The following is a 15,719-nucleotide window of genomic DNA, read 5'->3' on the forward strand; positions in this document are numbered from 1 at the left end:
CTGGATCTCTTTCTCTCTTTTCCAATCTGTCTTTTTCTGTCCCTATTCCTCTGCAGCTCTATCTCTCTCGATTTCCTTATCTTTCCCAATTCCTCTCTTTTTTTCTCTCCTCTCTGTTTCTGTTACAATTTCTCTCTCTCTCTCTTGTCATAAGCGAAGTCCCTTATCCAACCTCGCCGAGCAACGGCGAATTTCCAGGGAGACGTTGCCCTAAAGGAAACCGCAGCGAGGCGCGAGGAGCATTCTGCTCCTGAATACACGTTGCCTGCAACAACGGTGATCGTTCTACCGATTAATACGAGTACCAAACATTTATAATAGATCTATCAGCGGCTAAGTGCACCGAATCGTACCGACAAAGCCGACTGCGCCAACCCCCCCGCCACGCCGATTCCCTTCGGCCTGCTAAGACACTAAGGGCGGCTCTCCGCCGCCAGCGTCCCTGTTCCTACGCAAACCAGGTTATGGTTCCGACGGACCGACAAAGGATTCCCAGGGAAATCGCGCGAAGGCGACCGAGAACATCTACCAAAACTGAATCTGACCATCTGGAATTGCGAGGTAGCTACGTCTTCCAGAAACTAATCCCCAAGTATCAATCGCTAAGTCCTAATTGCTAGGTTATCATTTTTCCTAAGTTTTGCTAAGTTTTGATAGCTTGTTTTAAGAGACAATTGCACTCGCTTTCCATTGTTTTGGAAAAAATTAATTAGGAACATCGTTGGAAAAGAAATGGAACAAACGCTGGAACTATTTAAAGAAATCGTTGCAGCTTTGTTATTAAAACAATTGTAAAATGAGAAATGAAACGATTGGTTAAAGAAGCTTCGCATTTTAGCGCCACCGTGTATATTTGTACGGCAGGACGAAACACGTTATCGAAAAATGTTTCCCAGCCACGAAGGACTCCTGAAATCACCCCTGCGACTTTTCCGAGAAGAAACGAGTGGGAACGGAAACCGGAGGGGTGGAGAGCGCCAGGGGTGAAGGGACTCGAAAGATTTCTGTTATTTGACGTAATGATCCTGGTGGAATGCGACGAACGCAGCCGGGAGAATATTTTCTTGGCAAGGCAATTTTACCTGGCCTCCGCTTCTGGCCTCTCCCTCCTCGCCACCTTTCTTACCCCATTTCCTCTCCCTTCCGGCGCAGGAAGGGGGGTGGGGGAGGCTGTCATCGATCCAACAGGGAACGAAGCGAAAATTCCACCTTCGAACGAATTTTCTTCCAAGCCTCTCTCTCTCTTTCTCTCTCTCTCCGCTCGCCCGTGCTAATAGAAGAAACAATGGGCGAGAAAAAAATTAAAATTCCACAATGGACCCGGCACCTGGGTGATTAAAAATACCTGGGGATCGCTCGCATAACTCTGTCCGAGCCCCTCGATCGACGTTCAAATTGATTAACAGACAACCTTTTTGAAAATCCGATAAAGCGATAACCATTCTAATGAAAACTCGAAACGCGAGGGGTGGTTTTTCAAGGGATCCGGAATTTATTCCGGATAAGAATTAATAATCGACGTTATATTAACATAAAAGATGGAGCGAGAACTGTGCCAGCCACGTTGCTCCCACTTTGTTCCCAGTTCGACAGCAGGCCACGGAACGACGGCGCAACAATGAAAGGGGGTTGTGGCCTGAGAATTTTTCGAAATACGCCGTAGACGATTGTGTCTCGCAAGCGGAGCCGCCACAGCCGGGACAGCCTTTTGTTCCCGTGCATCTTTCTCGCGGCTGATAAAAAAAAAAAAAGGCAATTACTTTTTCTGTCTGCGAGCTTTTAGCTGGAAGGGACATCCGGTTACGGTTGGCCGTAAGAAAATGATGATTGACGGTTATCGCCTGAGGAGAGCTTGCCTCCCCATTATCTCGTTCCCGGCGATAACTTTCGCCGGGTGTTGCGCGGCGTTCCCTCCCGCCCGTCACCGGCGGATCATTTGTTCGACCAACGAAAGCTTGTAGCGCGAATCAAACGGCAATCATTATCTCGTTCGGAACCCGTTCGAGAAAACCGTGGCGGAACGGGAACGTCCGCGCGGGTTCCTTATAAATCTTAGACAGAGGGCGGTCGGCAGCACTTTTCCCGATTAAAAGGAGCCGATATCTATTCCTCGTCGCGGGCCAGACCCGGCTCTCCCTCTCCCTCTCTCTCTCTCTCTCTCTCTTTTTACGCGGGTAGATTTTCGACGCAAGGGTTTCTCTCCGCGTTTATCGGGAAACGATGGGCCGGGTCGGGCGGTGAGTAATTTGGTTAGGTGAAGTATTTTTCTCGGGCAATATTGGAGAGTACGCGGCGGTGTACCACGTTTCGCCTTTACCGGAAAACTCGACGACGGCACTCTGTTCGATTGAAGGATGCTTTAAAAGTTTACGCGCCACCCCCTCCCCGCTCGGCCATTTCTGTTTACCGCGCCCCTAAAACAACCCGGAAATTTGGCTAATTCGACGCTGTGTCTTCCGCCTGACGCGGTCCACGCGTACTCCTACGGATGCCAGGCGCGCAACCTTCCAACGATAGACGCGATCTCGAACGCAATTTGCAACCTTCGCTATTTTTAATAACGTTTAGAAATATTATTTTTCCTTGGAAGAAAAATTTTGCTTCATAGCTCAAAGTACGTACTTTAAGAAGGTATATTTATTTTATTGGTAGACAATGTTGCTTTTCACAAGAAAAATGATTAAAGTGACCAGGACAAGAACGTAGCTTCGTGAAACTTGAAATAAACCTAGCTCGATTTTCTATCGTATAAAATTATTTTCCAATTCAATCTGTCTGCTGTAACAAAATCCGTCTCCTTTATTACTGGAGGATGTCGCAATTCTCGAAGCAAATAATCAAGGAACCCTGTCGCAGAGCACCGCGCGAAATTGAAGGAAACAAAAGGGACACCGAAGAAGTGGTGCTCGAAGCGCACTGCGGGGTAATTGTTGGGCTCGATCATTACGGTCACGGTTCAACGGAAGCTATAGGGTGTCGCGGAAAGTTGATCGACCGGCGATGCCGACGGGACCGGACGGGAAGGCGAGGAGACCCGACATTGTCGTTGCCCAATCACGCGGAGTGGCTTCTGCCGGGTACTTCCGGTACACCTGTGCGCACACCTCGATCCACGCGAGCGCAAACATGCACACGTGGACGCGCACGCACGGAAGCGCGCGCAAACGGGCGCCGTCCCGCGCGCACGGCCGCAAATATTTGCGCGGCCGATGTGTATACGATATAAACGGGGCGGCGGACAGGTATCTCGATGCGAGCTTCCATTATCGAGCGGGAGAAAGAACGAGAGACCCGTGCAGAGGAACAGAGTTAGAGAGAGAGAGAGAGAGAGAGAGGGAGATGGTGGAAGGGAAACCACCCTCCGCGGCGACTTGCCTGCCTTCGGCGAAGAATCAATGCGACCACCTCTACATCCCGCCACCCACGCTTTTCCTATCCGCCTGCTCCGCTTCTTCTGCCTCTCCGCGATCCTTCTCGCTTGTTCCCATTCTCCCTGACCCACGGTGCGCCCACTTGCGAACGGAAGACGAGAGATTTTTCGATCTTTGAACCAACTCTTTGCGCTGGCATTTTATCTAATTTTATTTGATTTTATTTAATTTTATTTAATTATATTTAATTTTATTTAATTTTATTTAATTATATTTAATTTTATTTGATTTTATTTAATTACATTTAATTTTATTTAATATTACCGAATTCCAGCTTATATTATACAACTCGTCGGCCATATCTTCGCCAATCCTCGGCGCGTCTCGTTGAAAAAAACGATGAGCGACGTTTCAAAGTAACGCTGCCCGGAAAAAAGTACAACGCGAGAAACATCGCCGGAAGAGAAATTCGCGGGAGAGAGCGTCGACGGGGATCGACGTGCTCGAAGACAAAGAAAATAGGGGACCGGAGCGAAAACATAGGAAGCCTTCGATAAGAGCTCGCTTTGAAGAGAATCCTCGCGCGCTCGCCGGGCCATTGATCGACGCGCGATGCTTTCTCGCGGAGGTGAATACTTTACTCGAAACGGTCCGGCGAGCTATTCTCCGTATGGCGGGGCGGGGCGGGGGGAGAGGCAAACGAAAACCGAATCGCGACGACTCGCGCGCGCGCCGCGATCCCGCTTTCCGTCTTGTGCTCCAACGGAGACGATAAGTCATCGGGAAACGTTCCCCATTGATATGGTGATCGCGAGAGCCTCCCCATTCAAGAATCCCGCAAACCCTAAAACCTTTCGTGCCCGCCCCGACGGACACTAGTCGCGGAGACATTCTGGAGAGGCTACTTTACGGCTGCTATAAATTTGAATTTTATCGGACCCTGCTAATTGGAATGCGCCGCCTCTCGCCGGCTATGTTTTCTTATAAACTCCGCTGGACGCTTTTACGCGGGGTTACTGCCCTCGAATTATTCGATCGTGGACGCCGAAAATTACTGCTCGGGGAGAGGGCACGAAACGCCGAGTCGACGAATGGTATTTCTAAAAATGTCTATTCAAGAATGGCTAAGGGGTTAAGTTAGAGTTGGGAATTATTCGAACGAATTATTCTAATAAATAGAATAATTCTAAAATTGTCCGAATAATCCAATTGGTCGAATGCAATTTCCGTCGTTTATACAACTAAAAAATGATCGGTGCCTTCCTCGGCGTCGTTCGACAAGAGGAACGTAAAACAAATAAAATTGATAACCTGCGGGAAAAAAGCGCTTAATATTCCATCATTTCTATTCGAAACGATTATTTCCTGCACGAATTCCGGCACTACCGAGTTCCTTGTTCGAGCGAGTATCACCCATTGGAATGAATTTTGATTCGACCGAATTTCTGTTCCGAATACAATTTTTCGTCCGGCTGAATTGTTATCGGGCCGAATATTTATCCGATAGCGTCGAGCGAAATTTTGTATTCGTCAGCCTTTTGTCTCTTATCCCGCGGTCCGAATAAAATTGCGCGGCGTGGCCGCGGCCGAAACAAAACCGAGCTGCCGGCAAATAAAATAATTGGAGCCGCTTTGAAATGACGGCGCGGCCGTCGGCGGGCGGAAAGCAGGCAAGCGGCAGGGCAAGCAGTCTCGGAGACCCGCGCGCGCGCGACGGTCCCGGTGACGTTCGTCGTTAGAGAGAGGTTAACGGTTTAAGGTGGTGCAAAAGCGACGCAAAGGGAGGTCTCGGGCGATTCCCGCGCGTAAATGTGATTGTCAGTGGGTAGCGACGGCAACATTCTGAAGCCGAAGGTTGGCCACTTTCAAACAATTTTCCCTGTGTTTCCCTTCCACGGAGATTCCGGCTGCCGACGTCAAAGGATAAATTGCATTAGCCTCTAAGCAACAGACTGCCGAGGGAAGAGAGAGAGGCCCCGGCACCGGGCGAAACCAACCCCCGGAAACGGCGGACCCGGAGGCCATTTCAATTTAGTCCGGGGGAGTCATTAAATCGACCAGGTGCGCGACGAGAAAGAGAGGCGTAAGACGGACCCCGTCCTTTCACCTGTCGCGCGCTGCTTTCTGGTAACGAACGCGCGCGCGTCCACCTAACCCTCGCCAATTTCCATGCTCTCTCCTCTCTCTCTCTCTCTCTCTCTCTCTCTCTCTCTCTCTCTCTCAATATCTCTCTCTCTCTCTCTCTTTGCCTCGCTCGCTTTCGCTCTGGTCTCTTCCGCCGCTGCTTTCTGAACCCTTCGCGTCAAGGTAAGGCAAATGCTGGCAGGAGTCCCTTCCAGTACAATGAGTTACCAGCCCCGGCCTGACCACAAATACGCTGAATATGCATGAGGCCCTTGTCTCCGCTATCGGGTACGAACGTCCTCGAATTAGGTTTCCCGCAGGTTCTTCGAGTCCTGTTTCGCGTTGGTGCTCTAGCCACTCCAGAGGCTCTCTAGTCACCTCTCGTGCCTTCGCCTCGAGGGCCGCCCACCCCGTCGCCCGAGCCTCTGTGTGTCGTGCTTTTCCGCACGTACCCTATATCCCTTTAGGCGGCCCGAATTCGAGGGGCTCTTCGCCCGCGAATCGATAGGTCGACATCGAACACCGATAGTCGGTGAATAGAGAGTCGCGACCGGGGAAAGAAACGCCCGGGAACAAAGAACTTGCAAGTGTTACGTGGCCGACGACCCTACGTGTGGCGCAGACGTTTCCAAGACACGCTCGCAGAGACGGCAGGTGTCCCCAGGAGTGACCGGGGTGGATTCGTCGATCTCGGAGGATCTACGATTTTTTCTAGATAGGATAGTCCGTTCGTGGAAGCTAATTTATTTGTTGGAATGATGAGTGAATAAGAGTCGTATCGTTTGGGTGTTAATTATAATTTATAACAAAAACTGTGGGACCGAATTTCTGCTAAGAATGTACTATTTAAATTTCTATTGAAAATTTTTAATGTAAATTTCCATTACAAATTCATTATCATTTAAATTACTATATAAATTCTCCTGCAATCTCTATTGAAAATCTATACGATCTAAATTTCTATCAAAAATCGATTACCATCTAAATTACTATTCAAAATCTATCACGATCTACATTTCCATTAAAAATGGAGTTTGACACAGTTTGCGTCTCAAAGAGTTAATACAACCTCGATTACGGTATAGCGAGTAAATTCTTTAGGAATCGAGAGATGGACAACGAGATAAATCCTGCTAGTCAACGAGTTCGCCAAGTACTATTTTATTCGCGATCTCCCCGGCATTTGTTTCTATGAATTGTTTATCAGCGAGAAAAAAAAACCGGCTGAGCGCGAGAAAAGAACGTCTGGCCAACGAAACGTAACGGATTACCATTTTTGCAACGAAATGCACACCGTGGAATGAAAACAAACTCCCCCCTCGGTTTCTCACGTATTACACGCGATTCCTATCCGGAAGTAGCCGGGAAGATAATACACCGCTGGAATTCTCACGTTGAATAAGATGTAATCAGAGTTTCCTGTTCTAACAACGTCGTTTCTTCCTTTTTTTGTTTCGCCCTCCGCGTCGCCGGAGGAGGGGAGAAATGCGACGGGAGCAACAAAGCTCCGCCGCGATACGTATCCGCGGACCGTTGACGAATTCCGCCTTTTTCGACGGGACGTCGTAAACGAGAATCGATCCCGTTCACCGTCGTCCAACGACGCCTTTTACGATGCAATTATGCTATTGTATCGATTATTAACGAGCGCTCGCTGACGCTGCTGCGGATATCGCCCGGACACACAACCCGTTCGCGAGCGCATAAATAAATTCTAAGTGGATCGCAAGGACATTTTTCGACGAGAATTTGATGTCGGCGCAAAATCTGCTGCCTTAACCGTCGATATCAGAAAGGAGTTACCGCGGTCCGCGCAATTAAACTGCGCTTTCCATGCGAATTATACAAAATTAAAACATAGACTGTTGGATGAAAATTTGGTCAACTTTGACTGACGATAACTTTACGAAAAATCACGGTAGGATGATGAGTCTACCTTTAAAATAAAGCTTGAAATCTCTACTTTAAGAAGGTATTTTTTTATTTCGAGTTTGATGCGCTCCAGTAATTGTAACCCTTTAAATACAAGGCTGTGTTTGTCAAATAAAAATTGCCAATTTTGACGAAACTCGCTTTAGACGGCCAGACCTTGTAAAATTTTTTACAGAGATGCCGTATACAGTGAAATGAAGATCGATGCTCCCTCTTTAATTCAAAAGAACGTAGACGTGGCTGCGATATTTTCCGGCAAAGTTACAGCAGTTTAAAGTCACCCTTGTTCGCAACCCTTGAGTACGAAACAGCGTCGGCGAGTCCGGAGAAAGAAAAACAGGGTTATTTCGTCACAGAGGGTTGGTAGAAACGCGGCAAGAACGAAAAATCGCTCGGTAGAACGAGCCGGAGCAATCAATTGTCCCGGGATCCGACGACTCTCGGGGTACGAGGGGGTAGAATCCACGAAGAGCCGTGGCAACGCTGACGAAAAATGGCGATTCCGGTGGGAAAAGCGTGGGGCGCGATAGGATCGAAAGATTTTCGTCTTCTCGCGTGCGAACGCCGCCCCCGTTGACGGCGTGCCAAGTGGCTGAAGAGAAAAAAAAAAAACGCGACGGAAAAAGGTTCGCCGAGAAAACCATTCCATGGGTTTTGCGCTTTCGCCGCGGCGCGGTCGACGTTCCGCGGGACGTCGCGCGAACAATGGCGGACAGATCGCGGGAATTTTCATCTGTTTAAAAAATCATTCGGCCCTCCGACTCCGGGCGAACAGTCGATCGCGTACATATTTATAGGAAACGCGGCGGCGGCGGCGGCGCTCGATACACTCCCCCCCACCCCCCCCCCCCCCCCCGGATTCGAAACGTAGCCGCGCAGCCCCGCGCACGGAATCCGCAGCCGTAAAACCAATATCGGGCGTTCCGCGCGCGGTTATCTACATATTGCGGATACAGCAACATTCTATAAATAATCCGTGCAGCCGTGATGGGAAACGCAGGCGGCGCGACGGCGGAGCCGGGCCGCGCCGATTCGTACGTGAGAAAAAACGAAGCCCCCAGCGCCGTAACCACCCGCTTCCACCCGCCGGCCGGCAAATAATGTTATCGCGGGACTACCATTTCGCATTATTCCGCGGGATAAATAAGTTGGCATCGGGTCTCGCGCGCGCGACGATACAGCGAGGAATCTTCGCCGGGAGAGACTTCGGGAAGTAACCCGGTGAAAAATTCATCCTACGCCTGACTTGCATTTTTCAATGCGCATCGATGGCGTTTCTATTGTCCGACAATTTCGAAACACCCAGGCGCCTGGCCATTATTCTACCGACGTCGCGCGCGATCCACGTGGTTACTGTCGCTATCGAATAAAATGTTTACAGCCCGATTTCCGAGTGGTCGTTTCAATTTCCACGTGCTCGTCGCATTTTTATTCTCTCTATCCATTTTGATATATCCAACCATTCGTAATATAGTATGAAAAATATCTCGCTGATAATATTAATTAACCATCGGGCACCTCGAATTCAGTTTTTATATTGTCCTAGCATTCTCCACTATTTTCGCAGGCAGTAAACTAACGTTGATAAGAATGGCGCTCCCGCGACTCCGACTTCCAAGAAACGATGCCGCAATTGTCGAGCAATTTCCGTGTAAAAGGCACCGGAGTTCACCGGGATTGTACAACGTTTCATAAGTTCGTCCCGGGGATACGGGGATGATCGAATGAAAGCCGCATTTCTGAAAAGCGTTGCGGAGCTTGATCCATATAATCTATACATTCGCTGGCGCATGCCGGGGTCTCGGGCGGGCCACCGTGTGCACAAGAAGAAAATTTCATATGCGCCGGAGCTGATAGTGAGCGCGCGCCGTGTTAAAGTAACCGCGGCCGGAGCAAATATTTATACAAGGGTGGCGCGGCAGCGGAGATACAAACGTCGCCCGTGGAAAAAGAGACGATCACGCGGCATCGTCTCGGAATTCCTGGCATCGCGTGCGGCGTCGTCGGCGGCGGCAAGACGGATTCGGTCCGATTTCTGCCGGGAATCTGGACTTATTTTCATTTCCGCGCAGCCGGCCCCCCCGGGCTTCCCATGAATTTTCCAAACGAGACCCCGCGAACCTTATTCGACTATTCTACCGGACCCTGCGCGACTATTCTACCGGACCACGCGTGACTATTTTACGAACCTTAATTGACCTACTGCGACGAGATTGAACCGCTGACGCGCCTGCAACTGTTCATAAATAAGAAACGAATTGCTACATTTTTGCTACAATTTTTAGTATAATATCTTGAGTAAAATTTAATGCGATTTATTCCAAGCAATAATCGAGTCCCCGCAGCAAATTTTTAATAATACAGAACTACTTTTAGCGTCAAGAAAATTATTCTCTCAACAAACCAAGATCTGCTTAAACCAATTAAAAACAAGAAATTAATATCTTTAATGAGGATCGAAGAACGCCGGGAATTAATTAGAAATAAAAGACGGCGTCCTGCTGGAATTTCAGTAATTCGTTGCGTAGAACGAGGGAGCCAGTCGCCATGGTTGTTCCGTGTATATTTTGCGCTCCGCAGGGAAAGTGCGGGATTCTTCTCTATCCTAATTAATGCCGGGGAGATCAGAGTGCAGAAGCAGTTGGACGAGGCGGATTCCAGAAGTTAGAGCACCGCGATCCAATAGGAACGCTCGTAAAACCGTGTTTTCCCCCCCTGGCAGAGTAAACGACACCCACCGCTTCGGCCACAATATTTGCCCTCGGTGCAGGGTTGCTCAAACGACACGATTTTCGGACGCTATTTCACGGTTTTCGATGCTCCCGCGGACTACCTCCCCACCGTTGACGCGTTCGCCGGTCCCTCCAACGGGGAAACGACACTTTTCGAACGCTAGAGCGAGGGACGAATCAAAGATGCAAAAGCCCGGTAACATCGGTGCCCATTAACGACGCGCTGAAATCTCGATCAGATCGAACGAGCGCTCATAAAATAATAACGCTGCTTTACCTACGGAACCAACGCAAACTGCGGATTAATTTATATATCCATTGTCTAACGGCGAAACGAAAGCGTCGCATGATCGATCCCGGTCACGAACGATTCCCCCGAAAATATCCCCCCCGCAAGTATTGTTCGTTTCGGCGGCTCGTAAATGCTGCACTACTTTTTTCATAACCGACCATCAAAATTGCATTCGTTCCGGCCGATTCGACCAATCGACGGTCAAGCATTCGCCCGTTCCATTTCCGTACTATACTCGAACCGCCGAGACCGGTCGTGTATTGTTTTATGACCGGTTATTTACACTCCCTACGATTCCGATTATAATACGCGCGTATCGCTTGTTAATAATCGTACAATTAATCTCAGCTGGTAGAGAATTTTGCTTGCAACTTGGAAAAATTGCAACGACGGCTCTTTCATTTACGACGATCTCTAGCACGCACCTAAGCGCGCGACTGCGGCTAGTCAAAGGGACAAAGGGTTCTAATCCACGCAGTTTTCGAGCTAGGAGAGCCGTCGCGACGCCACCGGGCCCGATTTCTTTTGTAACAGGGGGTGGTTTTACTCGCCGAAAGGCAAATAGACGCTCTCCGAGCCGGACCACCGGCGCTCTTTGAGTTTTCGGTTTCGATTTAAAATCCGTGGCCCGGCCTCCCTCCCTCCCCCCTCTCCGGGCGGGCCGTAAATATTTGCCGACGTCGAAAGCGTTTCACTCGAGACGCTTCCGCGTTGACGTTCGCCATGCTCCCGTTCAATATTTGGCTTTTCGCGGCTACCGCGCGCGCCTTACGCGTCGATTAAGTCCACAACCGAGAAATCCCGGCGGATTAATAACGCGAAGGACCCGAACACCCATCCCCTCCCCCGACCCCGACCCCGCGTCGCTGAATAAACCAACCGCGGCAACACTTTTATTTCGCCGGGCGAATTAAGCGGTCGGAACGGTAACGCGCGTCGCTGCACTTTTGTACGGGCCGCAATTATCCACGGGATTCGAACACTTTCCATTTCGCGATGAATCGTCGATGCTCGATCTAGTATAATTTCCGGGAAAAGCGAAAGCGTACCGCGGATCAATTTTCTACGGAATTTGGCCGAGTCGGGGGTTCGGTTCATTTAGGCTGAAAATACCGCGTGAAATACTCTGAAATAATACAAGTATGCACCGGGTTCGAATAGTTTTGAATTTGGAACAATTTTCTATGGAATCAAAAAACTCTCATACATAATTGTAATTTAAAACGGTCATTTTGACAATGACCACATCTGCGCTGTCAAACAATAATTATTCGAATAATATGATACGAACGATAAATATTCGAAGCGATCTCAGAATATCGTCGACGTTTAAATCGTTAGAATTTCGATAAAAACGTAGGAGCGAGTCGAAGACACGTCGCGCGCAGCGCTCCGTAGTAAAATTTCCGAATTACGAACCGAATTCCCATTCATTCGAGCTTCGCTTTCTCGGAGAATGGGTCAAAACCCTGTCAAGTACACACGCGCTAGAGTGGCGACGGTTCAGAACTTACCCTGATTGCCGAAGGAAAACTGCCGACAGCTCGCGGTTGAATTGAACGTATCTCGCGCGACCGCTAAACTGTACTGTTTATATTCCACGTTCGCCTCTTATGTTGCGTACATTATTAGGAACTACTGTTGTAAATATTTCGCGGAACGAACTCGACAACACATCCAAACCTTGAACGATGCACCGATCGCACAACTATGTTATCTGCGATGTTTCTAACAGCTTCGTTAGGCATTTTTTCAAACACATTTTTAGAAATACTTCCTGCATACTTATCGGTAGATTACGAAGTATTACGCATTTTTGTGCAGATTTTTCTAATAACAGAATATCAAGAAATCTTTTAATTCTGATTTTTATACATGTAGTATAATTTCTCTTGTTCTCGATGCGACAGCAATTTTATCCGATTTGTTTACTAAAAACTGAGTAATCGAACGAATTATCTCGTAAGGAGTCGAGATGACTTATTTAAAACCTTGAACACTGTACCACCGAGGCTATTGAACCACGAGTTACCCACTTCTTAGCTAGGCGACTTCGTGCCGCGTTCCGGTGCAGCTATTTCGAACAACGCTGTGCAAAAATTACAGGCAATTTGCCGCAGTCCCTGGAATCGATCGGATATCGAGGAAATGGAATGATTTCTAGGGAAATGATCTTATAAGCTCGGCTCTGGGAACCGTAATCGGCTGCGTGAATAAATGATCGACGACTGCGAGGCTTGCTGGGCGACCTGGCGAACGACATTTGCCAGAACGGATACGTTTTACGCGGATTGGAAGAAACGAAGGAATTTTAATGAATTTTAGATAGAAGATTTATTTTGCTCGACGTTGCAATTATAATCAACGACCACGAAACTACGATACAACTTGACACTCGAACTACAACACAATGTTAATCCGAAAGCGAGAAGATTTTTGTAGTATTCAGGTAGAAGTTACAATTTTATAATTTGAGCTCTAAAGATTGCAGCAGCGTGAATAGAAGGTCAGCGACTATAAACCTCGCGATACGTCACAATTAATAATCGCATTCTGTAGGAAGAAACGACGACACTTCTGACTCGATTAACACTTGATAAAATCGCACTTGAACTACAAAATAAAATCCATCGAAGAGAAGATTTTCGCGACGTTCGGGTAGAAATTGCAATCACAGCTACACTCTAGAGACTACGGCAGCCTGAATAAAGAGATCAGCGACTGTAATAGACAGACACGACTCAATTAATGGACAATCGCGTTCCGAGGAATCGAACGACACAACTCGACCAGCAAATCGTCGAAGCCAGCGATCGTCGTCGGGACAAATAATCGGGGAATCTCGCGACAGTGGAATACGACGAATAAAATCGGCGGAGTAACGGATCGAGTCGCCGTAGAGATCGAGGGATCCAGTCGTCGATCCGGCGGCGTCCGGAGTAATCGCGGAGAGAAAAGGAGGACTTACCAGCTAGGCGAGCGTCGAGAGGAAGTGGTCCCCGGTGTGCGGAGTCGGTTTGCCAGGATGCAGATGAGAAATCCTCGAAAAGCAACAAAAGGGCACTGGATAAACGAGCAGCCGCGGAACACAAAAGGGCTCGGTCACAATGTGAGCACGTAACGACACCCGGCGGCGCTCGGAAAACCCGCAGAATCGCGCCGCTCTCCCCGAGCTTGACAGCCGGAGCAAAACAAGAGAGAGAGAGAGAGAGAGAGAGAGGAAGAGAAAGAGAGAGAGAGAGAAAGAGGAAGAGAGAGAGACAAGTCGAGACGCGTCGCGTCGTAGCCGCGCGTAGCAGACAAGTGCGAGAGCAACTCGAAATCAAGATTCAACTGCCTTATCCTTGGGTGTCCGATAGGCGTCGATCGCGCGCACAAATCACGAACAGCGTCGGCGAGAGTGAGAGAGAGAGAGAGAGAGGGAGAGAGAGAGAGAGTGTGTGACAGGTGCGAAAGGGATAGAGAAAACTAGGCGAGCGGCGGCCAAAGAAAGCTGTTTGGCTTGGCACGCGGTCCACGAGCGGAGAGAGCTTCGAAGCTTTGAAAAGCAGGCGGCACCGATCAAAACGGAGCAGTTTCCCGTGCGAGGCTCTGCCGGGTACTGGGGGTTCGAGCCGGGCTATCGAACGCACCTACGCGCGCTGACCAATCGGCGCCGACGCCGCGCGTCGCTTGGCCAATCGACGCCCGAGACGCCGGCATCGCCGTACACGAGCCGGGACTCTTGCCGCCGTAATCAAAATCCCTTCGCTGACACTCCGATTTTTATTATGCGCGCCTATTTAGCCGGCCCGCTCCGTTTCATTAGGGCACCACGCGACCCGCACAATGCCCCCGCCCGATAAACATTGCAAATTCCGACCGGCCTCTCTCGCCCGGCTTAGACCCTTCGACCGCCGAAGCACTCGACTCTTACTCGCGCCTCTTACAACGGAATACATTCTCCTATTAACATCTCAACCCTTTAAACTCCGAATTATTTTTCAATTTTCTAACCAGCAGCTTCGCAATCGTTTCAAAGCGTCCGTTTGAAGGTTACTTCGAAGGACAGTTTTAAATTCGTTCGCCGCGATATCATTGGCAAGATAATTTGTGTCATCCTTTCCCTCGAATTTATTTAACTCGCCCGTTTGGGGTCGGCGGCGAGAGGGTGCAGTTGGATCGACTAGTGTTTTTTTCAATTTTATTGCCAAGCGACGCGACCACAGTTGACCGAATACATGAATGTATTCTCATTAAACACGTGAAAGTATTTTCATTAAAGCTTAACCCTTTTAGCGACGTCTAAAATAGTTTTACGTTTCGCGAGGCGAGCAACAGCGAACGCGGTGGACGCGGTTCCGCGAAGTTGTTTGGCGGAAGAAATGATGAAAACGTTGTAAAGAAAGTTCGAGAAGGAAAATTATGAATGTATAAACGGGATAATGCGCATGATAATTTGTGCGGTTTTATGGGGAACCGCGGGCGCGGCTACGTTTTTAATGGAAACGTTTGGCAGATTTTATGACAGTTTACTCGGATTACTCGATGCTTTTATTGGAGGCACAACAGAGTTTCATAGTAGCTACGTAATGACGAGGGAGAACGTAATTGAAATCGTCCTCGAAGTTCAGCGACGAGAGTCTTCCATTACGAAGCATTGCAGGGGACGCTTTCTTAGTTTTTTCTCGAGGGAGACGCACACTGTTTCACAGTTTTACCCTCTGCATAATGGAGTGCAGGTATCGCGGCGCGCGATGACATTTTCGCTTTAATCCTAACTTGTATCATTTTTTTCGGAGCGAGTGCAAATTCGATCGTTCGTCCGCCGAAAAATTGCAAAAATTTGCGGTCCATTTATGCTGAATAAATAATTAATCAACCAGGTAAGCCTCGCGAAATTCGTCCAGAATTATCCGTCTCGGTGCATCGCAATGCATCGCGGTGCATCCCGCAACGCGTCCACTTGTTTGTAATTTTTCTTCGAACTATTTTACGCTCCTGTGAATCGCGTAATAGGCCGCGAACGCAGCAAAACGCGACGATATTTTTGTCCTAACTGAGGAACGACGAGAACCGCGGGCGAGACTAAAACCGAAACCACCCATCGCGTTCGTCCGTAATTTTTCTTCGACCCGCCTTAAACCGTCCTGCCGCACTCTTACCCGTTGCATAATAGAGCGCGGACGTAACGAAACGCGACGGCGCTTTTGTTCTGTATCGCGACGCATCGCGGTGCATCGTAAAACGATTCCGCGCTTCGACTTATTGCATAATGGACTGCACGCG

At 48.9% G+C, this 15,719-nt stretch overlaps 1 long non-coding RNA gene across 1 annotated transcript in view; it reads right to left on the reverse strand.

Moving 5' to 3' along the window:
* LOC144470085 (uncharacterized) overlaps nucleotides 1-14,042 on the reverse strand; it is a 146,061-nt gene extending 132,019 nt beyond the window's left edge. The window contains exon 1 of the long non-coding RNA XR_013494072.1: nucleotides 13,420-14,042. This is a non-coding gene — a long non-coding RNA (uncharacterized LOC144470085). The remainder of the gene's footprint in view (nucleotides 1-13,419) is intronic.
* Nucleotides 14,043-15,719: the final 1,677 nt, after the last annotated feature.

This window comes from Augochlora pura, chromosome 5, assembly GCF_028453695.1.
Source record: "Augochlora pura isolate Apur16 chromosome 5, APUR_v2.2.1, whole genome shotgun sequence".
Classification (NCBI taxonomy): Eukaryota; Metazoa; Arthropoda; class Insecta; order Hymenoptera; family Halictidae; genus Augochlora; species Augochlora pura.